The following is a 26671-nucleotide window of genomic DNA, read 5'->3' on the forward strand; positions in this document are numbered from 1 at the left end:
TCAGCTGATAGGTGCTCATAGTATGCTTTATTTACATATGGCAGTGGGCTCCTATCTTCCTGACTATTAGGAAATGCCTGATTATCATATAGAAAAAACCTGGGGGTAGTTTTTACTCCAGGTAACTATGCCAAAGGTCATGTTCCAAATAAGGTCAGGCATCCGTGCTTGGAAGCACTTTCCAGGAAAGTCAGGCAGAGAGCAGGAGGGCCCCTGCTGAGAAGGGGAGTCCTTCCATATAGCGCCAAGCCCCTTAGAGCTATCCGGACATAAGGACTACAACCCTAGCAGCAGGGTTCCCCAACACACCAGATGGACAAGTAGTGGGGAATGGCTGGGGGTGCCGACAACAAAGCAGACAGTAGCAGGGATATCAGAGTATAAAGGCTCTAGTGGGGGGAGGGAGGCTATGGGAGAGTGCTACTTGGGAAGTGGGTCTATTAAAAAAATTCTTCAAAACATAATACAACAGAATTTATTTCTCCTAAGTACAACATGGTATCTGTTGATCAGACTCTTTCCATCACTCTGACCCCTCCCCATAGCCACCGCAGCCTCTGATAACAACTCTCCTATTCTCCACTTCTTCAGGATCAACATTGCTATTCCACATAGTTGTGAGATCATGCTGTACAGTCCTTTTCTTGCTCATTCTCTAAGTGTTTTTTTGTATTGCAAATGTATCACAAGTCTCATCATTCTGGGACAAACTCTCCAGGCATCCCAGTTCACTTTGGCTCATATCTTGTCATTTATTGACAATTGTATTAAGCATCCTATTGTTTTATGAATTTCATCCTATACCACATTTCCATACAGGTCTTCTCAAATTACTGATAGGTATCTCCAATCCCCTAATTCCCTCTTTTTTCTTTCCTTATCATTGACCTCTAGCCCTTGAGATCATCAGTTTATTCTGTCCAATTGTGTGTCTCATTTTAATTATTTTGTGATTTAGTTTCCCTTTGCTCTTTTAATTCTATTGTCTCCACAGTGCTTTTGAAATGTTTTCATTTGCTGTCTTCCAGCTTATATAAAATTGAGCCCATCTGAAAATTGTCAAAATCCTACATCTAAACTTAATGAATCGTGACTCATTTTTGCTTGTGGTGATGATTTGTATTGATTTGTACAATTCTTGACATATGTTTAGTTTTTTTTAATGGTCTCATTCTCTCTTTTATTATTCTTATTTACAGTATAACTTCAATTTTTATTCACTTTTAACTAAATTAGAGAAATTAAAGCAGGTGTGGTGATTCACACCTTTAATGCCAGCATTAGGCAGATACAGGCAAATCTCTGTGTGGTCTATGACAACCTGTTTTATGTAGTGATTTCCAAGCCAGCTGCAGTCACAGACCCCATCTACACACACACACACACACACATACACACACACACACATATACACACACACACAAAACCCCAAACAACCCAACAACAACAGGAAGAAATTAAATAAGTAGCACAAGATTTGAACACTTTGTGATTCACCACCTGCTTATTTAGGCTTCTTGTTTCCCAGTTGAAATTTTTATTTTTTTAATAAATATCAATTTTATCCGGGAATAGAACCTCATACCTGGAATTCCGGAAGTTCATGGAAGGCTGAGACAGGAGGATTTCTGTAAGTTTGAGGTCAGCCTGGGCTGCCTGGTAGTTCAAGGCCAGTCTGAGCTACAGAGTGAGATCTTGTCTCAAAAAAAAAAAAAAAAAAAAGTAAACACAATGTGGTATTTGTGAAGGTTGGATATCTGACCTGAAATCAACTCAGCGCTGGAACAAGAGGCCTCAGTTATTCTTTGCACACTGAGAGTAAAGAGGAAGAATGCTTCCTCCCTGGGGACTTGAGTGTTCTTGGCCTGAAGTTATTCTTGTGTGAAGAATACTTTACAAAGAAAGAAATAAAGAATATAAAGGTTCCTTAACATTGGATATTATAGCAGTATATATATTTTGCAATATATAAACAACATACTCAGAATCAGTAATTAAGTTGCAAGGTTCCTTAAAACTTTGCAAAGCATAAATGGCAGCTTGTAATTCATTTTGTTGCGCTGACACAAATGGAGTAAGAAATACTTTAGAATTTTTTGAACTTGTCTAATAGGCACATTTCTTAGTTTTCATGCCATCAATAAAAACAGTGAGAACATTATATAATATGATTCTGAGCAATAACATCATTAATTACAAAACTGTAAAGATAAGAATTGCCCAAGTTGACCAGAAGGCTTTTGATAACTAATCTGTCCTACATAGTCAGTTAAAGCAATTTTTAAGCTCTCTGTCATAGACAAAAGATTATGAAAATGTGATTGATTAATAGGGATAATAATAGTAAAAACATCTTTACCTATCAACTGAATAACATGTTTTCACCTTTGCATAATTAAGATGGAAATCATTGCCTCATATTTCATCAAAGTTTTAGGAAAAGTATGCTTAGTATAAATCCATTCTAAAGGTTGTTGTTGCTGAGCTAACACAGCAGTAGGATAATTAAAAGTAGTCAGAATTATCAGATCTATTGATTTAGTTATATCAATTCTGACTAAAATTTTTTACTTTATCATTTCTTGTACATATTGCAACTCTTTAAACCAATTATTAATAACATCCAGTCTTTAGGAATCATACTAGGTTGAGGCAACCTGGCTGTAAGGCCCCCATAGGATGCATAGATCAGTTTATCGCTAGGAGATCAGTCAACAATCTCCATTTATCAGATTTCTTTTTTATAACAAAAATAGGTGAATTCCAAGGAGAAGTAGAGAGCTCAATATGATCTTTATCTAGTTGTTCCTGAATTAGAGACTCCGCTGCTTCCAATTTCTCTTTCGTAAGAGGCCATTGTTCAATCCAGACTGGGGTTGAGGACTTCCATTCAATTTTTGTAGGCGATATAAGAGTCAATATTGTTTTCTACAATTGAAATCAAATCAACATATAATCATTTATCAGGAAAGACTAGATAAGCCCCCCATTGTTCCAAAATATCACATCCAATAATACTAACAGGAACATTTAATACATATGGTTTTATGACTTCAATCTGACCATCTTTATTACTTATGGATTTATAATCTGAACTGCATTTAATTACATTTACAGGTGCAGCTCCAACTCCTTTTATTGTTCAGGCACCACCTGTGTTTTTTTTGTTGTTTTTTTGTTTTTTTTATGAAGCAGTGGCAGCCAGGGCTATCAGTCCCAATATAGTGGCAATAATAAGCCCAAATGATAGTATCTTCATATTGAATAAAAACAGGTTTTCAAGGGCTGTTGTCAAGGAGGCAGTATTGAAGATATTAATACCAAATATCTATAGACACAAGAATTAAAAGTCAATCAAGTACAACGTAAGTATAATTCAAATGGGTTCATATGCATGATGTTGAAATTGCAACACAAGGAGAGACCAAGCTATGTAAACCTCAGTTCCAACTGGAGATTGTTTCATGAAGCAACTAGAAATTAATTATTAATAATTTTTGTGACACAGAATAGGAGAGGGATACCAAAAGCTCTACAAAATGATTTTCCAAGAATATATAGAATGTCTAAGCACATTACTACAACATTCTCATTAAAAAATCAAATATCTTAAAACTATTTTCTTTTCACAGTTGTTAGTGGAATGTGTTTGGAACTTTGATTATAAATCAGGTCCTTTGACTACCAGAATTAAAAACTTAATTTTAAATTTCAACATTCTTAGCTTGTAGTTATGCTAATAAATTTATGCTTGCATTTATTTATGCTTCTATTCCTTCATTTGTCCATGCATTCACTCATGAAATATCCAGTGTGTACTTAACAATATAGGTTAGATCCTGGACATGACACCTTGAATATATATATATTAATCTTATATACTGTACAGTCTGTTAAATACTGTTAGAAGATGAGAAAGGCTATGAAATCAAAAGAAGTGGTTGCAGTCTGTAAAGTGAAAGAGAAACAAGGTAGAGAGTGCTGTGGAAGAGGAGGGAACAATTAGAGAATTGAAAAACAAGTGTCAGAAAAGGGTCTTATGAGAACTTTGTATTTTAAGTTAATACTTGAAGGAAATAAGGAAACTACACTGGAAAAAGATATTTTGGACAAGACCATTCTACCAGGGAACTTTCATTGCTTCAGAATCGGTAAAAGAGGATGAATATTGAAGCCAAGCATAGATGTAAGTTTGATTGAGTCAGGAGGACTCGGAGGCTTGGTAGATCAGCGAGGTCTTAAGAACATCTTATGGGCAGTTGTGGTGCTGAAAATTTTTAAAAATTATTGTTTAAGAATTTCACGTCTGCTTGTAATATATTTTGATCAAATCAGCCCTCATTCCCTCTACTCCAGTACCTCCCCATCCCTCCCCCAAACACACTTACTTAAGAGAGAGCTCTCTAAGTTCCATGGTGCATATTTTAATTGGGTTGTTTTATTTGTGTTTAGTTTTATTAGTATCATTGTGTAGGCTGCCACTTCATTAAATCGATGTGTCCTTTTCTGTACAGAAGCTTTTAGATTTCATAAGGTACAAACTGTCAATTTTACATCTGGATTCCAGCACTATCAGAGCTCTAACAGAAAACCTTTTCTTTTCCTATAAGTTGTAGCATAATCAACATTTTCTGATATAACAGATATAGGGAGGGTATCAGGTATTTTGTTGAGGAACCATGTGGAGAGGAGCTTTGTGAAGAGAAAAGGATTTAGTTGCATTCTTTCACATGTTTCTCCGGTGCCATATGTTAAATATTCTACCTTTTCTGAAATGTGTATTTTTTACCTCTTTCTCAAAAAAAAAAAACAAAAACCACTTAGCTGTGTGAGTGTTGGTTTATATCAAGATCCTAAATTCTATTCCAGTAATCAGTGTATCTAGTTTGATGACAGCACCATGTTATTTTGATTACTATGTTTGATTACTGTAATATAAGTTGAAATCAGGAGTGTTGATAGTTCCATCAGTTTTTTTGTTGTTGTTCAGGATTGTTTTGTCCGTCCTGAATATTTTGTGTTTCCATATGATTTTTAGAATTTTTTTTGAGTTTATGTGAAGAACTGCTTTGGAATTTTGATGGGAATTGTATTGAATCTCTAGACTGCTTTTGGTTCAATGGCCATTTTCACAATATTAATCCTACCGATCCATGAGCATGGGCAGTCTTTCCACCTTCTGGTCTCTTCCTCAGTTTCTTCAGTATTTTTAAGCTTCTTTGTTTAGTTTTTTAGCTTCCTGGTTAGGTTTATTCCAATAAGATTTGTTTATTCGTTCATTCATTTTTAGGCTGTTGTGAATGGGTTTGTTTCTTCTCTCATTTATTTGTTTATTCATTTATTATTTACCAGTTTATTTATCTATTACTAATTAATTAATTAATTAATTTTTTTATTTAAGACTGTCTCCCTGTATCCTCATGTGGCCTGGAACTAGCTATGAGACCAGCAGGCCTCATTCTCACAGAGATCCACCAGCCTCTGTCTCCTGAGTGCTGATATGAAAGGCATGTGTCACCAATGCCTGGCCCAGGTTTTATTGCTCTGTATGTTTATTGTTGGTATACAGGAAGGTTACTGGTGTGTGTGTGTGTGTGTGTGTGTGTGTGCTAATTTTATATCCTTCCACTTTGGTGAATGTATTTATTAACTATAGTAGTTTTCTCATAGAGACTGTTTCATCTTGATATATAGAGTCATCAATTAAATATTTGCTTTATTTCCTATTTTTATTATTTTATCTCCTTCTTTGTCCTATTGCTCTATATAAGATTTCAAGCACTACGCTGAACAGGAGCTGAACATGATAGAAATTCTTCTCTTGCTCCTGATTTTTGAGGAAATGCTTCAACATTTTTCTTCATTTAGCACGGTGTTGACTGTGGGTTTGTCACATTGTTGCCTTTGTTATTTTGAGATATGTCACTTCTATTCCTAGATTCTCCAGGACTTTTATCATGGAGGATGTTGCATTTTGTCAAAAGCCTTTTGTGCATCTAATGAGATGATAATGTGGTTTCTGATTTTGGGTGTATTGTACAGTGGATTATTTTTATTGATTTACATATGTTGAACCATTGCTATATTTCTGGGATTAAGCCTACTTACTAATGGTGGGCGATATTTTTGATGTGCTTTGAAATTTGGTTTACAAGTATTTTATTGAGAATATTTGCATCTATGTATCTCATGGAGGTTGCTCTAAAATTATCTTTTTCATCATGCCTTTATCTGATTTACATATCATTGTAATGCTGGCCTTGTAAAAATATTTTGGAAGAATTCTTTCCTCTTCTGTTTTATAAAATAGCTTTAGAAAGCATTGGTTTTAGTTCTTCTTTAAAGGTGTGGTAAAGCTCTTTGGTACATCCATCCATCTGGGACCAAGGTGTATGGGTTTGAGAGCTATTTTATAATTGTTTCAATTTGGTTTTTTGTGATGGATTGGTTTAAATGTTGGCATCAAATGAGGTCTGAGATCTTAGAAGGTTTCATGCAAATGCCTGACATATTCTGGATTTGTTCATGAAATACTATTCTGGTTGTTAAACTGCAAACAACCTGTACTGAGAAGGTAGGAATTTGAAAATATGTTATAAAATAATGTTAATAATGCAATAAGGAAGTGATAATTACTTGAGACAATGTGGAAACAGCAAAGTGTGAGAGAATAATATTTCTTACATAAGAACAAGAACAACAAAAGTATCACCTTGAAGCAAGTACTTTATTCTGACAACCTACTTGATAAAGAAACAATAAAAAATGCTAACATGAACAGCTAAGGGATAATAAACAAAAGTCTCAAGGTTAAATATTGGTCAAATGTAACAAAACATACTTAAAAATAATTGTTAAAAAGTAAATGCTAGGTAAGAAGAAAATGTAGTTAATGAGTTTAAAAAAACTATTAAAAAACTTATTGAGTGCTTTCTATGTTGCAGGCTCTGATCTAAAGATAGAGCATGGTACAAAAAACAGCATAAAGAATGTTATGTTTTAATTCAGGAATATTGGACAATGATGACAGACTCATGTAGTCCAGGCTGGCCTCTAACTCACTATCTCTCTGCCCTTGTGAATGCTGGGATTATAAGCAGTGCCACTAATCCTGTTATAAAGAAATGCTTTGGCATTCATTAATCCATACACACTGGCTTCAAGCAGCATACACTGTTCCAGTGACATACAGAAAAGTAGGTACATCATCAGATTCAGGATTCTTCCACAAATTTTTCAACGTGTTATGGTCACCGTATTGAGTCTAGTAGACTATTGGAGCCAAATAAAAAGAAAAATATTTTTATTCAGAAAAGTATCTCATTAAAATATAGCATTTGTTTTTCTTTAGCCACAAAAATTAAATTTTAAAGTATTTACTTTGGATGTAATCTTAATTCCTTAGTCAAATTACTATATAATCTTCATTTTATTCCTCCTCAAGGTCAAAAGAGTTTAAATGCCTATAGCTAGTTTTTCGTTGTTCTTTTAAATACTCTGCCGGACTTATTATTTTTCTCATTAGTATGATTAAAAAAATTGGCTAAAGCAATTTAAGGGATGAATATTTATTTCAGCTCTTGACTTAAAGGGATGCAGTACATCATGACAGGAGAAACATTGGAGGCTGGAGCAACTCACAGCTGTAGAGTGTGAACTTGCTCATATCTGAGGACACAGGAAACCAATCTGGATAGCAAACCTCAAGGTCCGTCCACAAAGACCCACTTCCTTCAGCAAAGCCTCACTTCCTAAACATCCTCAACCTCCCAATACAATACCACCAGCTGAGGGCAAAGCAGAGAAGCCTGTGGAGGACTTTTAATATCGAAACCATGACAGGGACCAACCATTGTATGGCATTTGGGGGACACAGAGCACAGCTTTGCTGTCCTTAAATTCTATACTAACTTTGGGTACTGTAACATGTCCTTGGTTTCTCTGTCAGTTCATGTAAATATATCTACCAGAAAATTGTGATCTTTAATTTCTATTTTGAATTCTTAAATATTGATTTATTAGATATGCTTTGTTTATTGTTCTTATTTTAGACAATGAAATACACAGGGTTCGATTTCCGAGCTCATTAATATATGAATATATACATTTATCTGTCTCATCTACTTATCTACTTACCATGTTTAGACAACTTCCTTTAAAAATGACATATCATGCAGTCTATGGTCACATAATACTTTATAATTAATACTTCTTATGAGTTGCCATGACATTTTTCACAAATATGAAACTCTTGAGGTGAACCACTTATAAGAATAAAAGATTCATTGGCCTTCACATTCTATGTCTGGTTGGCTCCATTCTTTACAGGATCTTGGTTAAGGGCCTCATAGTACAAAGCACTTAATTGAATAATGCTGCTCACTTCACAGTGCATAGAGCAAAGGAAAGGGCCATCATTCCAATATCCCCTTCTAGGACAATGACCCCAAGACACTGCTTCCCTCCACGAACCCTTACTTCCCAAGGATTCCATCACTGAATGTTTTGCATGTAAGCTTCGGAGGGCTTTCTAAGATCCAAACTATATGTGCACTATTCTATGTTCCTTGTCATAGTACTTGTAGGGTTGAGTAGAAAAAAAAAAAAACCTCGAAGACAGATTCCTTGGTAAGAGAACTAGATCCCAGCTTGCAAGCCCTTTATTCCCACCATACTATTCTGATGCTGACTAAAACATACTAGTTTCAAGATATTTTTTTGAAGAAATTATTGATATAAAAACATAAAATAATTGAGCTATAATTAGTATCTCCACATTTAACTACGTAATGTAACTATACACAGTCCCAAACACCAATTCATTGTAAAATACATATTCAGTCCCTACTTATCAATATATTTTACTTGATAAAGTAGAGATATGTAAAGTGGGATATAGGCAATATTGAGCATTTAGTGTTCTGGAGTAAAGATGACCTTCTTAAAAATGTTGGCAATTTTCTTTTTCATTGAATTTTTGCTAATTTCATACATTTTGATAATATTTAGATCCTGTCCCCTATCTGTACCTCTCTTACAGAACCCCACTAGATTTTATGTACTCTGTCATATATATTAAGACCTATAGAGTTTAAATTTGTTTCCCCAAATGTCCATCAATGTGAGCCTATCCACTGGAACTCAGTTATTTCTATGAATACTTTCAATATTATTAATTTCAAGCTAATAACTGGAACTATATTAATGAGAACACTGCTCTATAAATCCCATTTACTGAACTACAATAATAGTGAAATCAATGTCCTAAAAAAAACCTGCCTCTTTCTAGTGTCTCTTTAATAACCACTGCATAACAAAACCTACAGGGAAATATTTCTCCTACTCTCCACAGGATGTACTGAATCAAAGTATTTTCATTAATACTAAAACTATAGTCATTGAACGCTGATTTTAAGGGAACTGCTTACATTCAGCTCTGGAAAGCCGGTTTGCTTTATAGTTCCAAGTCAGCAATAGAAGGGACTGTGAACAGAATACATGATAAACATGCATGAACATATCACAGTGAAATTTTGTATAGTAATTAAGCAAGCAAACAAACAAACAAGATGTGGTTACAGCTCATCCTCAGGAAGATGAGAATATATTAGATAGAGAATGTGTAGCTAAGGAAAGAGCATGCCAATCCTCCACGAGGCAATCTGTCATGCATAACAGGGTTAGGGCAAACAATTGAGCATTTCACAAGGAGATGCTTGAATTTTGGTCTGACTTACTAGCTTTGAAATAATAAGCAACATTTTATTATTCTATGCTTAAATTACTTTTTCTCCCTTAATTTCTAGTATGTTGCTGACTTGCCACAAGTTAGGAATTTTTCCTTTCACTTCAAAAATTGTTTATATCCAAAAGTAGCTTTCATATTTTTATTTTCATTTAACCATAAAGAGTTATAAATTGGCACTTTACTGTTGATCAATAAGAGCTCCGAAAATAAGTCTACTACTAGAAAATCTTTGGAAAAAAGCCTGGAATGGATTTTAGTTAGTATTTAGTTAGAATGATCACTGAGAACATTTCTTGACAAAAAGTCCATTTCAAAACAAAAGAAAAAAAGCAAAAGACTTCAAGACTACCTGAAAGTAGTTGCCAATTTTCAAAGAGTTCCAGCAATGTAGTTCTGTGTTATTCCTATTTCCTGTGACAGAAGAGGAGACATAATATTTATCCTGTGTAATATGACCTAGTTTGATCCATCTGCTTCCCTAACTAAAGCTCTTTCAGACATTCTCTGTAGAATTTACTGATAACTTGGATTCACATTGAATTATACATAAGATCATTTTCTTCCACATGTCTGCTCATTGTCATGAGATACAAAAATAGTAAGGAAATAAAACATATAAATAAAGTGTTCAGTGGTGTATATAAAGTTTTAACATTAGAGCAGTTTTATTAGGTATCTTCCTTAAGTTTTCATGGATTTGTATTTAAAATAAATGTAACGTCATAAAAGAAAGAAACAAGTTTTGATTTTACATTGTGATCTGTTCTAGCTTAAATAAATCCATGCAATATGTTTTTAAATTTGATGTCTGCCAAAATACATTATCAGAAACAAATGCCTGTGCATGGCTAGGTTCTCATTTCCTGTTTGGTATACTGGTAATTCAGGTGTCTGCTTTATCATCACTTTAACTTGTTTAGGCCACCAAGATCAATAGCAACTTGAAATTAACTGCAGGTAGCTATTCAAAAAGAATATTGCTGCAGATGTAAGAATGTGGATGTGGTTATGAAGAAGAAACGTCAATTTCACTGAATTAGATCCTGCATATGCCTCTAAAATTGTTTTATCAATACATGATATGTGGCAAAATAAGGAAAATAAACAAAGAACATTCTCTTCTTCTCTACTTTCTGTCATTTCCAATTAGTATTAATGAAAATACTTTGATTCAGTACATCCTGTGGAGAGTAGGAGAAATATTTCCCTGTAGGTTTTGTTATGCAGTGGTTATTAAAGAGACACTAGAAAGAAATGTTTTTTTTTTGTTTTTTTTTTTTTTTTTTTTTTTTAGAATTTTTTTTTTTATTTTTTTTTTTTATTAAGAGGGTGATTTATAGAGCAGTGTTCTCATTAATATAGTTCCAGGAGGGGGAAGCTTGGTGAAAGATTTAAGTATTTATTGAAAAAGACTAGGGGGATATTTTATAGCTTGTTAAGAAAACACAGTACATTAAAGAGAGAAAGTACTGCTTTTTTTCTGAGTTGTCAATGATCATGAAAAATATACATATAATATTTTAATCTTTTAATAAACATTTATTGATAGCTTTTGTAAAAATCAATTAAGAATTCATTATTTTATCTGCAATTTAAAAAAAACTATAAAAACCAAAGTTAATTTTAATTCTATAAAAAAATTGAAATTGGGGCAAAAATTGTTATTATATTAAAGATACGACGGGAAAACAAATAACCACAATAAAAAAGAAATACAATAAAGCATATTTGACTTCAATACTGGAAAAAGCCCAAAAAGTCACATCTTCCACTACTCACTAGATATTCAGAATTGCATATTTTAAAGCCTACATTACTGAACTTGGGAGCTAACATAGAACCAAAACTAACTGTAAGTTTTAATTTGTGAAAGAATAAAAGTGGTTAGTAAATGGAGAATATAAAATGCCTTTTATTGCTTAATAATATAGTAAAGCCTCTATAAGGATCAAGGGGGAAATAGGTACATTTAATAATTTAAAGAACAAATTAATAAAATGTTGAGAAATGCTGAGTGTATAAGTATGCTAACTACATTGAAAGTCAAAATAACCTTAAGTGCAGTGATAATGGAGTGGTCCAGATTGGATAGCTGTATCACCCACTCCAGGTCACTGCCATTGTGGAAGAAAGGATAGAGAATATAAGAGTCAGAGGATGTGGATGCCTTCTGGACATGGCATGGGCATTGCACCCATGACCTCACTGCAGCTGTGGTTATCTGCACAATTCCTGCACGGGACTTGGTTCCTTTGTACCTCATCAAGGATCATGGCAGTGTTCATGAAGCCTCACCCCTCCCTGAGGGCTATTGTCAGGAAATGGTCATTGGGAGAGAGGGAGATCATCCTTCAGTGGTGTAGCCGCCGATAAGCTGCCTCATGTGTTTCGACAAGAAATTCTAATTCAACTCAATGACACACACACACACACACACACACACACAGAGAGAGAGAAACACACACACACACACACACACACACACACACACAAAGTGGATTTGATGGTCAGAAAGTTTTCAGTAAGAGAGCAAGGAGAATGAAACAGGAAATGGGTAGTGAAAAATGACTAAAATTCATTGTATAAATGTTTGACACTGTAAGCAATAAAAAAGTGAAAGTGTATTCAAACAATTTTAGAAAAAAGCAAATAAGGATAAAAATAATCCAAATAATTCTGAGGTTTTAGGGAAAGAATGAGCTAAATGGAGAAGGAAATAAGTATGAAAATGGAAAGTTCTTGTTCTGGTTCATACTAAGAAAAATTTTGTCAACCCTGTCCTGTCTTGTTCAATTCAAAGAGTTTAGGCTACTTTACAGATTGGGCAAATGTTCAAATTCTAGGACATGGTAGTAAAAATGGTAATGGAATTCTCTCTCTCTCTCTCTCTCTCTCTCTCTCTCTCTCTGTGTGTGTGTCTGTCTGTCTGTGTGTCTCTCTCTTGCACATAGTATCTCTTTACACATGGGTCCTAATATTCAGATCATAACTGTGGTTATCTGACTTGGTTATTCAGCCAAATAACAGGTTTCCAAGGATAGGACTTGATATCATATATGTTGGCCAATAGATAAGACAATATTGTGTTATCTAACTAATAGTTTCCAGAACTCAGAAGTAACACAGCAACACTTAATTTTTCATATAAGCTCCTTTAACAAATTTTCAGAACAAGGATACTAGTACTATTGGTTTCAAGCATTACCCATAAATTATAGCAAAACTCTTTAGGCCCTAATGTATATATGTGCCAGTAAAGAGAGCTTGCTCATTAGTACATGCATGGTTCAAGATTCAGCTTCTCTGCAGCCTCATCAGGGAAGGGATTTCAGAATATTTTCCAAGAATAATGAAGAGTTTACTTTCTCATCTTATCCTTGCTTAAAAATTTACATTTCAAGTACTTGCAGATTGCATTGCTGAAGCCTGACACCTCATTAAGATGAAGATGTGGACAAGTGTGAACAGTGAATGGTAGAATAATGACCTAACTGTTGGAATTCTGTTGACAACTTGTGAGCATCATCTTGAAGCCCAACGCACTGATGGAAGTTAAAATTCAGGGACTAGAAATCATTGCTGAGACTCTTACAAGTGAAACAAAATGTGTGGCTAGAATTTGTCTTATATATTCATCTTACAGGAAAGAAACGGCAAAAGTGTCAGAGACACATATGGTGAATGGTTACTGCTTTGACTCTGCCTCCTGTGAAAACATATGCAACTGATTGACACAACAGAGTGTACACAAGGAGTGCCCAAGAATGAAGGCAGAATTGTTCGGATGTAAATGACATGCCACAGTGGCAAATACAGGAGAGAGATTCGGCTCCTATGGCCCCACTGAGGTGGATAGATGTTCAACTTTTGTCTGCCAGAAGGCAAGGAAGATGCAGAGCAAATCAATCAGCCTCTGAGTCCCAATTGGCAAGAGACTTCAAACAGAACAAGCATTTATTTTTGTTATTGTATCTGAAAGTTATCTGTATTAATATGATTATCATCAATAATAAAAGCAGTAAATAATAATGGAGTCAGCATGTTCTGTATTGTAACAGAGTGATACAATTACCTTTGTGTATTCATTCAGCAGAACTTTTACCATCAATGGATTATGGTAATATAAAACATGGATATATTAAACACTCAAAAATGAGCATTTTTATATAAAGCCAACCTAAGAAAAATCTGTTCATTCAATCTTTACTCCATGAAATCATGTGTTGCAAAGTTACTGCTATGGCCAAGATACTGGCAGCAGTTAATGGGTTCCAGTCTTCCAGCTGCTATTAAAAGATAAGGTGCTTTTTATAGGCTGGAGGTGCAGCTCAGTGCAGAGCCCTTGCCTAGCATGATTATGATTTAGGTTGCTTCCTAGGTTCAACAAATAGATAAGATAGAATAAGATGAGGTGAGATGATAAGATTAGAGAAAGATGCACCCTGTATAAACTTAACTTCTCAGCATACTGGTATTAGACCATAAGCATGTAAGATAATGTGGTGAAAGTATGCTTATGAGACTATTTACATACTAGTTTTATTACAGCATTTAAAATGCTATGAAAAACAACAACAGTAATAAATACTTTCTTTAGTGACCCTGGTGAATTCTTAGAATAACAAAGTGTTATCTGGGTCAAGACACTTTACTACATTTAAAGCCAACTTGATAAGACTTTATGTAGAGCAGTAAGAGTTTATCACTGTAATATAAATTACTTGTAAATGTGTTTGTTCCAGAAAACCCTAAAAATAATAAATAAATAAACAAACTATGCAAAGACTAAAACTAAGGATTATAAAGAATCTTGTTCTACTTCGTTAATAACTTGTTTACTCAGAGAAAATAAGGAAAATTTGATCAAATTTGATGAAGTCATCTTGTTCTGGTAATGTACAGAAAGACCCTGACTATTATTGTTGATATTGTTCCAAATGCTTATTCTTGGAAATGAGAAACAGTTTCATTCTGATTTTTTCCCACTGTGTTTCTACCTCATGTAGAAACACGTTGTGACATGTATAGCATGCATTTTCACAGCACAGATTGAAGCAATACGTATTCAGGTCACGTCACTGAATAGAATAGTTAAAGCCTACGTTTTAGCTACTTTAGCCTACACGAATCTTCTGAAATAATGTGCAGAGGTATTTATAATGCTAATTAACACAGTGGTGTGACAATGTGTCCTATATGATGAAACTTTTTGGCTCTCATTCTGTGCTCAACCTCATTGAAACACCATGTAGACTGAATTTCTTATAATTTACACGGAGTCCTTAGCAAATAGTTAGCAGGCAACCACCTTGAGATAATTTGATTCTCTTTTCCACTTCACTTTCCCCTTCCTTTATTCTTATACTTTCTGTGCCAATGAGTATGTCTGAAAAAAATGATCCACCTTAAATAATGCTTCCTCACATCTTATGAAACTAACTTTTATGGAGCCCCCTTGTCCTGTCCTGTCCTCATTTCTATTCACAGTTCTTGCTGGGAATGCAGTACCAAAGTACCAGTGTTTTCCTCCCTGGATCTTGGGACTAGGCCACATAATCATGTAATTAGTCTGATAACAGGAGATGTGTAATGGTAATGAATTTGAACTTCATTCTAATGAATATTGGTTAACATTAGCACTCATTCATGTTAACTGTGTCCCTAAATCTATAAGGTAAACGTTTGTATGACTGCTCAAGGTAAAAAAGTTGCTGATTTGAACAAATCAAAGATTACAGTATCTGCTTCTGCTAATCTCATGCAAAATAAAAACTTACTTACTTCATACTATGACCCACAGGCTAGACTATTTTTTTAATCTTTCTGTGGCTGAAGTGTTTTCAATTGCAAGCATCTTTTGTTGGACATCACTAGTAAGGTTTTCTACTGTTAAAAGATGCTGGGTGAACTTCAGATTCGAAAGCTCTTTTAAAAAAATATTTATCATTTTTACTTTATGTGTTTGAGTGTATTGCCTGCATACTTGCAAGTACACCCATGTTGTGCAGTGCCTGTGGAAGTCAGAAGAGGGCATCAGATCCTTTGGCACTGGAGTTGCAGATGGTTGTTAGCTGCCATGTAGGTACTGGGAACCAAACCTGGATCCTCAGTAAGAGCAATCAGTACTCTTAGTCACCGAGCCATCTCTCCAGCCCCACATTCAAAAGCTCTTAGGAACTCACCCAAGCTTTCATGGTGACATCAATAGCAATACTGTCACCAGATTCATTATGCTATTTGATTACACATTGTAATTCAAATACCAGAAATATTAGCTGATTGGATTGGCCAGAAATCTTTACTCATTAACTGTGTTTTTTTCAAATGTCAATCTTCAGAATGTAAGTTTCATAGAACAAAGATATTGAACTGTAGGACAACAATCCTGAGAAAAACATTCTTGACTAAGTTTTCTGCTTTTGTTTGGAGATAGAATACTTTAATGGCCTCTTTAGACATAACAGAAACCACAGAATGCAGATGTATGCCTTCAAATATATAAAAGGAGGCCTTTTACATTTTGGCCTGCTTGTCAGTTGATTTTTACCATGTAATGAATCATCCTAAAACTCTGTGCTTTTAGAGAGAAACTATTTACTTTCAACTCTGTGAACCAGCTGTTTGGCTCCGTTCACCTGGGATGACGTCCCTGTGCTCCAAGCTGTGCAGATGGGGTTTGCTCTCACATTTGTGACCTGCTCACAACAGAAACCAGAAACAGGCTTTTCCATCACTGGCGTGTCCTGTAGTTGGTGAGTTGTTCCCAGATCAGAGATGAGAGAAAGAAGCCAGCATATCCCATTCATCATAGCCTGCCAGACCGGTTCCATCAGATCCTGATGTTCCCTGTTCTCATGAGCAGCAGGTGAGGGTCGTTCCCTTAGAGAAGCACTGTTTAGTGCTGTCCTTGTGTCATCTTTGGTAATGTCTGATTGACCAAAGCAACTCACACAGTGAAATCCTGATTTATAGAATTGAAGAAGAGATTCCACTACCTCTTAATGGCAGCGGCCCTACGTCATTCTTTAAAAAATATTAATACAAATATGTAAAAAAATACAGTAAGTGGCCACTTACTGCAACTCACATTCTCCATCATGAACTTTAGTGACCAGATTGCATGGATTTGGATCTCAGTACCATCACACATTATACATTTGACTTTGAAAAAGTTCCTAAATATTTAAACATACATATATGTTTAAATAATTAGATTTCAGCACATATTTGATAAATTTCTTAAAAGCATACTCTATTTCTATGAACTTTCCAGTTTCTAACAGCCCACGATATACCCTTAGTTCTTAGTAAATGCCTCCTTGATAAAATAGCAAATGTTATTCAGCTTCTCTGTTTATGGGCATAGGATAGAGGAAACTAGTTATATTAGGTTCTTTAAAAAACAGATATCAAAGACAGGGAACTAAATACTAAATTGAAGATGATGTTTAAAGACCCACAGAAACGTGTAGCAGTAAAAGAAAAAAAAAGTAATGGGTATGCTTGAAAGCAATAATTCAGTTAGATCTCTATTATCTGTGCTAATGAAGAGAAGCAATGAGGCAGATGATCCATAACAACAGATAATGAAAAACTATTTGCATTTAGTACTGAAATACACCATCCAGAATCCTCAACTCATAAACAGGTTATATTCCAAAGGTCATTTGTAAATAGCTTATTTTGGACTCTCAGTAAACTTCCTAGGAAATACTGTCGATGATTTATAGGGTAAACAATATATAGGAGCTAAGAAATGGAACTATTAAATTATTTGACTTGAAAAATTGCTTTCCAGCTTCCAAATAGATATGTCTAGAAGCTTAGCCACATGCTGGTGTTCTATCCAATCCCAAAGCTAAATTCCTGGATCTACATGTCAAAGATGGATGTGACTTAGGATGGGGACAGATTCTTCACTCTGGGGTTCTGTAGTGAAGATATATGCCTGGTAGAAGGACATTAGAGCTTCTCTGGCAGCTTTCTGGAGACTTCTTTGAGAAAGGGGATGACAAGAATAACTCAGGTTACCAACTTGGGGGATGAGACATTTGTGGCATCATTAATTTTGCTTAAAGCATCAAATTTCTAACTTACTGTGGAAGCTGTGTTCCTAAGTCTATGAGCTAACAGAGTTTCAAAGATTCAGATAGTGTGTGTAAAAGGAGATTTAAACAGAAATAGTAGAGCTCATTATAGAACATGTGCAGAATTTGTACTGTAGGTGGGTGGTTTTCTAAAATGTGAAATATAAGTACCATCAAACATTGTTGAAACCATAACTACACTGACAGACAATAATGTTTCAGAAATGTAATATAGTGATAAAACACATCTAAAATCCCATGGACTATGATGCCTTTCGATATTTTGTATTGTTTTATACTATTCAGAGGGTGCATGTGTGTCATAGCAGATGTGGCGATCAGAGGACAACTTGAAGGAGTCAGCTCTCTTCTTCCACTGTGGAAGCAGGAATCAAACTCAGGTCAATCTGCTGGGCCTTCTACTAGTACAAGTCTGACTTGTGCAGAAAGAGTTTTTATTCACTGAGTCATGTTGTGGGCCCCTAAGACACTTTTTATATAAAGTCAAATACAACTATAAGAATTCTCCTTCACTACCTTGTAGTTTTAGAATATATAGAATAAATAAAATGTCATTTAGGTCAAGGAAGCAGAATCAGAGAGATGACTCAGCAGTTAGGAGAGCATACTGTCCTAGTAGAAGACCCAAGTTCATTTTCCAGCACACATGTCCAGCAGTTCACAGTTGCCTGCAACTCTAGATACAGGGGTATCTGACAGCTCTGACCTTCACAAGTACCCACACACACGTGCACGTACCCACACATACACATAGTTAAACAGAATAAAAATAAATATTTTTTTAAATCAAAGAAGTGATGGATGTGAAAAGCAGATTGACTAATATCTTGAATAGGAGGTGAGCACATGATAAATGGAGGTTTTTGTCGAGAATTTAGTTTAGTCTGACAGATGTCTGACTAGAAATATTCATGGATTAGAACTAGACAGTCTAAAATTCCTCATATTAATACTTTTAGATATGATCTCATTTATTGTTATACCCCTGGCTATTCTCTCTATGCTAAATTTCTATTTAAAATATTTTTTAAAATTTTACTGAGCTTTTGTATATTTCATACAGCAATTCTTAATCAAATTTAGACCCCTTCCCCCTCCATGACCCCCAGTCCCCCACTGGACCTTATGAATTCTGCCATACATGTTAAGTCCTATCCAGTCAAGCATTTGTACCCAAATGTCCTTCAGTGTAGTCATCCACTGGAGTCTAGTCAACCTCTCTAGAGATCATAAATAAGGCCTACTCTCCCTCATCTAGTAGTAATCAGTCTCCAACAGTTCCCAGACTAGGGCCAGCCCACCACTAATTTCTCTTGCTTCACTCCAGGCCAAGGTCTGACTGAGTTGGCACAGATCCTGTGCTTGATGCTACTATTGCCACAAGTTCATATGTGCAAACTTCTAGTGACCTAAAAGCTTCTTCTTCCTTATGTTCAAGAATCATCCCTGGCTCTTTTCACCCCCTCTTTCACAATGGTTCCTAAGCCATGGGTGGGAGAGGTTTAATATAGGAGTCCTATTCAGGGTCACACACTTTACAGTCTCTTATTATTCAAAACTTGGCCAGTTGTGGCCTTCTGTGTGCATCACACTCTATTGCATAAGGAAGCTTCACTGGAGAGAGTTGAGGAATGCACTAGTTTTCTCTCTACCCATAATTCTGCTATGTTCCATGAGCCTTAGGTGTAGATGTTCAACTACAGATATGTCACATAGGACTGGACATCTCTCAGATATATATTCTCCATTTCTGACTAGTTGTGGGATTCTGTAGTAGCCTCCATCTATTACAAAAAGAAGCATCTTTGATGAGTGTATGGTATATACACTCTGTCTGTAATTATAAAAATCCGTATTTAGCATATGGTAAGAAATTTCACTTGTCTAGACAGAGATAGGGTTTTCTCTAGGATCTATGACCTCTCCAGTCATGTGTATTTGGCTGTGTTTACAGTGCCACCCATGAGTTCACTCTCACAGAGAGGGCTTCAGGTTCATTTAGATAGCTGTTGATTATCCCCCAGACAGCAGTGCCACTACTGTGCCAGTTGTTATGGTTATTAGATCTTAGGACAAGTTTGGACCATTGATTCATTTTCTGCCTTAGCAGCTTGCATATTATCATCTAGCAATATGTGAGCTAAACTTCAGGTAAAAGGCTTCCAGGTCAGTTCCTTGTCCATTGCTCCAAGTTCTGTGTCCAAAGTATGTCCTGTCTTCAACATTAGGATCTTATCTTCCAGTTCTGGGAGAAAACCAAAAGCTCTGGCAATAGCTGATGTTATTTTGGGAGTCTCTTGAACCACACTTATCAGTCACTGAAAAGGAGGTCTCTTCTTTCTGGCACTGTGTTCCTTGCCATACAGCCTCCAGGTTACATATGCACTAATGGTCTGATGCTGTATGTGCATTACTCAGAGGAGTTTGGTGGCAACAAATTTCCCACTGGTTTCCCTAGGCCCTCAAGATTCATTCATTTCTACTTTCTCCTCCCATCTGACCTCCCTCCTTCCTCCGCAGTCCAAGAACCCCCAATATCCCCAACCCCCATAACACCTGCCTCCCACTATCCCCTCTCTCCTGAATTTCCTCCTTCCCACCATGGTCCCCAGCATATACCTCCTCACTCCTCCCTTCCCAGCCTATTTTCATTTTATGTGTATGAGTGCTTTGCCTGTATGTAGGCAAGTGCACTCATGTCCCACAGTGCCTGTGAAGTTCAGAATTGGCAATGGATTTCCCTGGAACTGGAGTTACAGATGTTTGTTAGCCATCATGTGAGTGCTGGGAATCAAACCCGAGTCCTCTGCAAAAGTGTCCAGTACTCTTAACCTCTGAGCCATCTCTCCAGCTCCAATATGCTAAATTTCTATCATTGGTCTTTCTTTTTCCCTCGGTTTGTGAGGGACCCAGCACACACAATGTATTTTAAGTATAATGGACAAAGAGGATATAACTGATTAGATGATATTGGAAGAAAATTTGAAAAAGGTTGGAAAATTATTCTTAAGGGTATTTAAGTAAATATCATTTTAGAAAATAAATTAGTTCAAATAAATTGCAAGAAAGATACCTCTGAGCCTTTGAAGACCACTTGAAAAGTTTTGAGAGAGAGAGAGAAAGAGAGAGAAAAAGAGGAGAGAAAGAGAGAGACAGAGAGAGGCTGTTCTGAGTAAATGAGAGAGTAGTATTATCTGATTTAGATAATAAAATATCTTGAGTATTGTATTGAGAGACACTGATGTTGGGGTGTGAAAGGAAAAGTGACACAACCCACTATAAAATTATTATAATCACCTGATTGAGAAACAATGGGAAGTTGGGACAAGAGAGTGATAACTGGCAGAGATACTGAAAGAGTGAAGTGGTCAAATTCACAGGATGTGAGCAGGGACAGATGCTATGATGTTTGCTTTGAGCAGCTAGAAGAATAGAGTTGCTACCCAGCGAAATGAGGAAGACCATGTGAGAGATAGATTTGTGGGGACAGAAAATAAGGAATTCTGTTTGGACATAGTGTATTTGAGCTTTATTAGAGATTAATGAATAAGATTGGAATCCCTTAGAGAAAGAGGTCTCTTGTGAAGAATTAATATTGGGAGTCTTTAGCATTACAGATAATACAGCATTGAACTTGGATGAGATCACTACCAACAACCCATCATATAAGTTTATCACTGAAAATGAAAAAGACTTTTTTTTTGCTTTTATGTACATAATGAAGTTTGGAGAATTTTTTTTTTACAGTAAATTTTGGTTTCAGTGACCCTTGACTTCATCCCATCATTAGAAAATCTCCATTTGGGTTTGCTTTTCATTTGTACTCATAATTCATTTGCTCCTCTGAGTTATATTACTTTTCAAATTCAATTCTCATTGCCTAGCATCCTTTGAACATTGTCAGCATTCTACCATGGTAAAACAAAACTTCAAATTTAGAACAAAGGCCTGTTATCTGTTATTTTCCTGTTGAATTCAAATCTCCTCTTCATTTGAAAAGGAATTGATTCATCTGTATTTAGAGTTGTAATTTGAACTCTAGAAAGAAACAAATCCTTCAAAGCCATTAGAGTGTTGACACATAATCTCACCAATAGAGACAGGAGCTCAACCAACTATCTTCTTTTACTTAGATTATTGACTGTCTGTCTCCGTGAAACTGCCATAGCAGGTTATGGGATAGGTTTCCTTATGCTAATTTCCTGTACTGCACACAATCCCCAAAGTATTAAACTTTGCTTAGTTCCTAAAAAGTGGCAAGACACAAAAAAGAGGGAGAAATGATAAAATAAAATGAGAGCTTGTTATAATAGGAAACTTTTATACTAAATATGAAATTTTGGTTCACATTCTTATTTTTCATTCCCTTTTGGCACATATCCACATTCCTTTCACCAGTAATGTTACTCCATGACTCGATTTTCTTCTATAGTGTTTTATAGGATTATAGGATTTGTTAGTTTTTTCCCAAGACTTTTTTTTTTTATAATGGAAGTGAGATAGCTTTGAATCTCTGATAAATACACTTTTGAGTTTATTTATAAAAGTGATACCAGTGTATTGATTCAGATTGATAAGAATTGTTTCACATAATTATGGAGGTGGTGAAATCCCACAATCTGCCATGTGCAGGATGGAGAATTAGGATAACCACGATACACATCAATGTGAGATTAAAAGACTTAGAAGCTGGCATAGTGGTGGTTGATGGAATATGTCCCCACTAAACCTAAAGGCCCAAGAGCCAGGAAAACTGAAGCTGTGCCCAACAGCAGAACAAGATGTGTGTTCCAGTTTTTAAAAATGTAATCTTCTTCCACCTTTTGTTCTATTCTAGAGGGAGCTCCTCAGCAAGTTGAAACCCATGCTTTTGAAGTCAACTATTATACACAACTTTGTGATTCAAGTGCCAGCCTCTGCTGCTGACACCCTCCCAAACACACTCAGAAATAACATTTCCCCACTGTACAAGGGGTCCCTCAGTGTAACAGAGCTGACAGAAAATTAACCATAGCTGGCAGACAAGTGTAGGGAAATATTTCTGGGATTTGACGTTCCTTTAAATTTATCAACTAAATCCTTAACTACTACTAAATACCACTACTATCATACAATAAAAATAGAGTGCATTATCATATTTCTATATGATAAAATTGTGCAACAGGTAATTATTCTTGCATAGATTTTCACAGTGTGAATTTCATATTCATTTATAAGCTCCAAAGCAATGAGCTCAAAATAGTTGAGCACCTGCCATTGTTATGTAGTATAAATTTATACAGAAAAGCTGGGTCTGGAGAGAGATAGCTCAATGGTTAAGAGTACTAACTGCTTTTGCAGAGGACCTGGATTTGGTTCCCAGCACCCACAGAGCAGCCAATAACCACCTTTAAAACCAGTTCCAGTGACCTCTTCTGGCCTACATAGGCATTGCATACATGTTGCAATGAATGCTTTACATGTAGGTAAAACAACCATGCATATAAAATAAAATAAAATAAAAATTTTAAATATAGAGTGAAGTTCTAAAGTAATGAATAAACAGATATAAATGACAAGATTTATCATATTCTCAGTGGAAATTAGATATATTTTTAATAATTGTGCTGTATATAGATCCTGAACTGGATTACAGTTTGAAATATATCTCTGACACCCTGATCTGGTGCTTTACTTCACCTCTTGAAGTGTTAAAAGAAGGTAAAAAACACACACACATAAACAAATATATGCCTTTTTTCAAGTGTTTAACTTGTATAATTTTACCAGCTATCTGAATTTCGCATTTATCAAATGGATTAATTTTCTGTATAAATACAAAAGAATGGTTCCAAGCTTAAGGATCTCTTTTGAACTTTTGTCTATTTTTATCTGTATCATTATTGCCCAGATATTTTCATGATTTCCAATTTCATAAGAATAATTCTTCTTCTTCAAGGATTTAATTGACATCCTTATTAAAAATTAGAAAATCCAAGGCAGGGAGATGGCTCAGTGGGTAAAGCTGTCTGAAGTTCAGTCTAAAAGACATATTGGGTTCCCATGAGGCACATAATGGAACGAGAAAATTGACTGCAGCAAGATGTTTCCAAGCTCTGCTTCCATGCATGGTCACCTTTCTCCAACTCAAAATAAGCAGATGGAAATGTAATTTAGGGCTGGAGAGATGGCTCATTGGTCAAGCACACTCGCTGCCCTTGTAGAGGACCTGGGTTCTATTCCACATGGCAACCAACAACCATCTGTAACTCCAGTTCCAGGGGATATGACTTCCTTTTCTGACCTCTGTGGGCATTTCACGACATGGGTACACTTACATTCATGCAGGCAATACACTCCTCCACATAAAAAGTAATAAATAGAATAAAAAGACATAATTAAAATTTATGTACTCACCATTAAAAATTGCACAAACTACCTTCCTATTCTCTGACTCATCACTGTAGACTATATCAGCATTGAATATATTTGTTTTCTACATTCCACCCCAAGAAAAATGAAACGTTTCTGGGGACATTTTACCCATTTCCCTGATGAATCCCTTGGATCTAAAACAGCAATTGGAGACAATTTTTTGATTCATATTCACTTATGAGAATAACATGATATAAGTGTGAAAGCCCCTAATAAGTCTTTCCTCGGAATCATAGACTTTGACACTTCAATTGTGGCTTTAGGGGCCATAGTGTCATCATTTCTTATAAACTATTTGTTTGGTTGCATTTTATAAATGTTTTAAAGATATATGATTTCAATACCTGACAGTTCAGTTATTTGAAATGTAAAATTCGATATTTTTCATATATTCACAGAGCTTTGAACTTGACTTCACACTTAATTTTAGAGCATTTATTTCCTTAAAGGAAAACTATCTCTCTTATGTCTCCTCCCCATTTCTCCCAAACTTCTCAGTACTAGTGAAACACAATCTATTTTCTGTTTCCATAGATTTGCCCATTCTGGACATCTAATTCAAATGGACTCATACAATTTGTGTTTCTCTATGACTGGCCTCTCTGACCTAACATAATGTTTTCGAGGTTCATCCATGCCGTAGCGTGGATTCATGCTTCGTTTCTTTCCTCATGAATAATAGCATAAGGGACGCTATTATATGAATATATATGTATGAATATATTTTGTTTATTCATTTGTTCTTCAGATGATGGAAATTTGAATTGATTCTAATATTTGACTGTTATAAAAAATGCTTTATTCATGCACAATAATTTGTTTAGGTATATAAATATTTTTAATAGTTCTATTGATTTGAGAATTTCAAAAAATACATTTTGATTATATTCAGACCCCTTCCCTCTTCTCTACCCCCATCCCACCTGCCTTCATGTCCTCTGTTATGATTATTTTCCTTTTTTTCTGAGACCTATCAAGTCTAATTATTGTTCCTCAATGCTCTTAGACATGGGTCTTTCCATTGCAGTATGATCAACCTCCCAGGCATAAGACCATGAAAGTAATCTCTCTCTCTCTCTCTCTCTCTCTCTCTCTCTCTCTCTCTCTCTCTCTCTCTCCTCTCTCCTCAGCTAGGACTGGGCTTCTTGCTCATCTCCTCCATTTATGGTGAGCTCCTGTCTGACTTGGGTTTGCATAGTTTTCTTTTAAAACACCTTCAATATCTTTGTGAGCACACAACCACTTTTTTTCTCAGTTTTAAAGAATAATTTCATTTGGCATTATTATTTTTCTGTTTCTACTGATAAATGTTTGACAACTAAAAGGTATATAACTAACATATTTATCACCTCAATCAGTTGGCTTTTAGAAAGATGTTTGTGGTTAGGTGTGTGTGGCTGTGTGCAGATGCATGTGTATATATGGTAAGAACATTTGTGATCTACTCTCAACAAAAGTCAAACACATACTACATTGTCATTAACCATAGTCACCACCCCATACATTAGAACTTCAGAACTTATATTGAAATATTAAAACTAACATTTCCCTTTCCCATCTCCCCAAGCCCCTAGTAACAATGACTGTTTTCTTTCTTACTGAAAATGTGACTTGATTTTAGTTTCCATGTTTAAGTGAGCTTATGCAGTTTTAGTCTTTGTCTGGCTTATTTATGCATGTCACAAATGGTAGAATTCAATTCTTTTCCTAAGGCTGAAGAATGTGTGTGTCGTGGTGTACTGCCCTTGCTTCGTTTATTCGTCTAGTCCTTGATGCTTAGATGGATTCTGTATCTCCAGCTACGTGAATAATGCTGCAATGAATACAGGAGGTCACATATGTCTTTGAGATGTTGATTTCATTTCCTTTGGATTCATAATCAGGAAAGGGATTGCTGGATGATTAATAACCATAACAGTGTACATCCCACCAACATTAATTCAGACTTGGCAGACCAATCTCTAGAGGTATTGAATCTAAAACCACATTTTAGCCAACCATTAAGGGGAGTTATTTGGTAAAAGTTTGGCAGTAGATATAAAGTAGGCATTCAGTGACTGTTTCCTCAATTCAAAAGCAATTTACTGAGAACTAGGGGTTTAGTGGGCTGTAGATATTATGTTCTTTCAAACTTAATACATTTTAGACAAATGAACAAAAAGACCATTAACAGAAGGGAGCACGGACTTTAATATTATTTTAATTCAAAGAAAATTTCAAATTCCAGTCTAATTGCATGTTACATGACAATCCTGTGACAAAGATTAAAAAAAGTGAAAAATAAGAATGACAGTGTTAATAAAATATAATTATTACCTGATGACTGTGTGAAAATATGATTATTATAGCCAGGTGTGGTGGTGCACACCTTTAATCCCAGCGCTTGGGAGGCAGAGGCAGG

This window comes from Nannospalax galili, unplaced genomic scaffold, assembly GCF_000622305.1.
Source record: "Nannospalax galili isolate Female #2095 unplaced genomic scaffold, S.galili_v1.0 scaffold227, whole genome shotgun sequence".
Lineage (NCBI taxonomy): Eukaryota > Metazoa > Chordata > Mammalia > Rodentia > Spalacidae > Nannospalax > Nannospalax galili.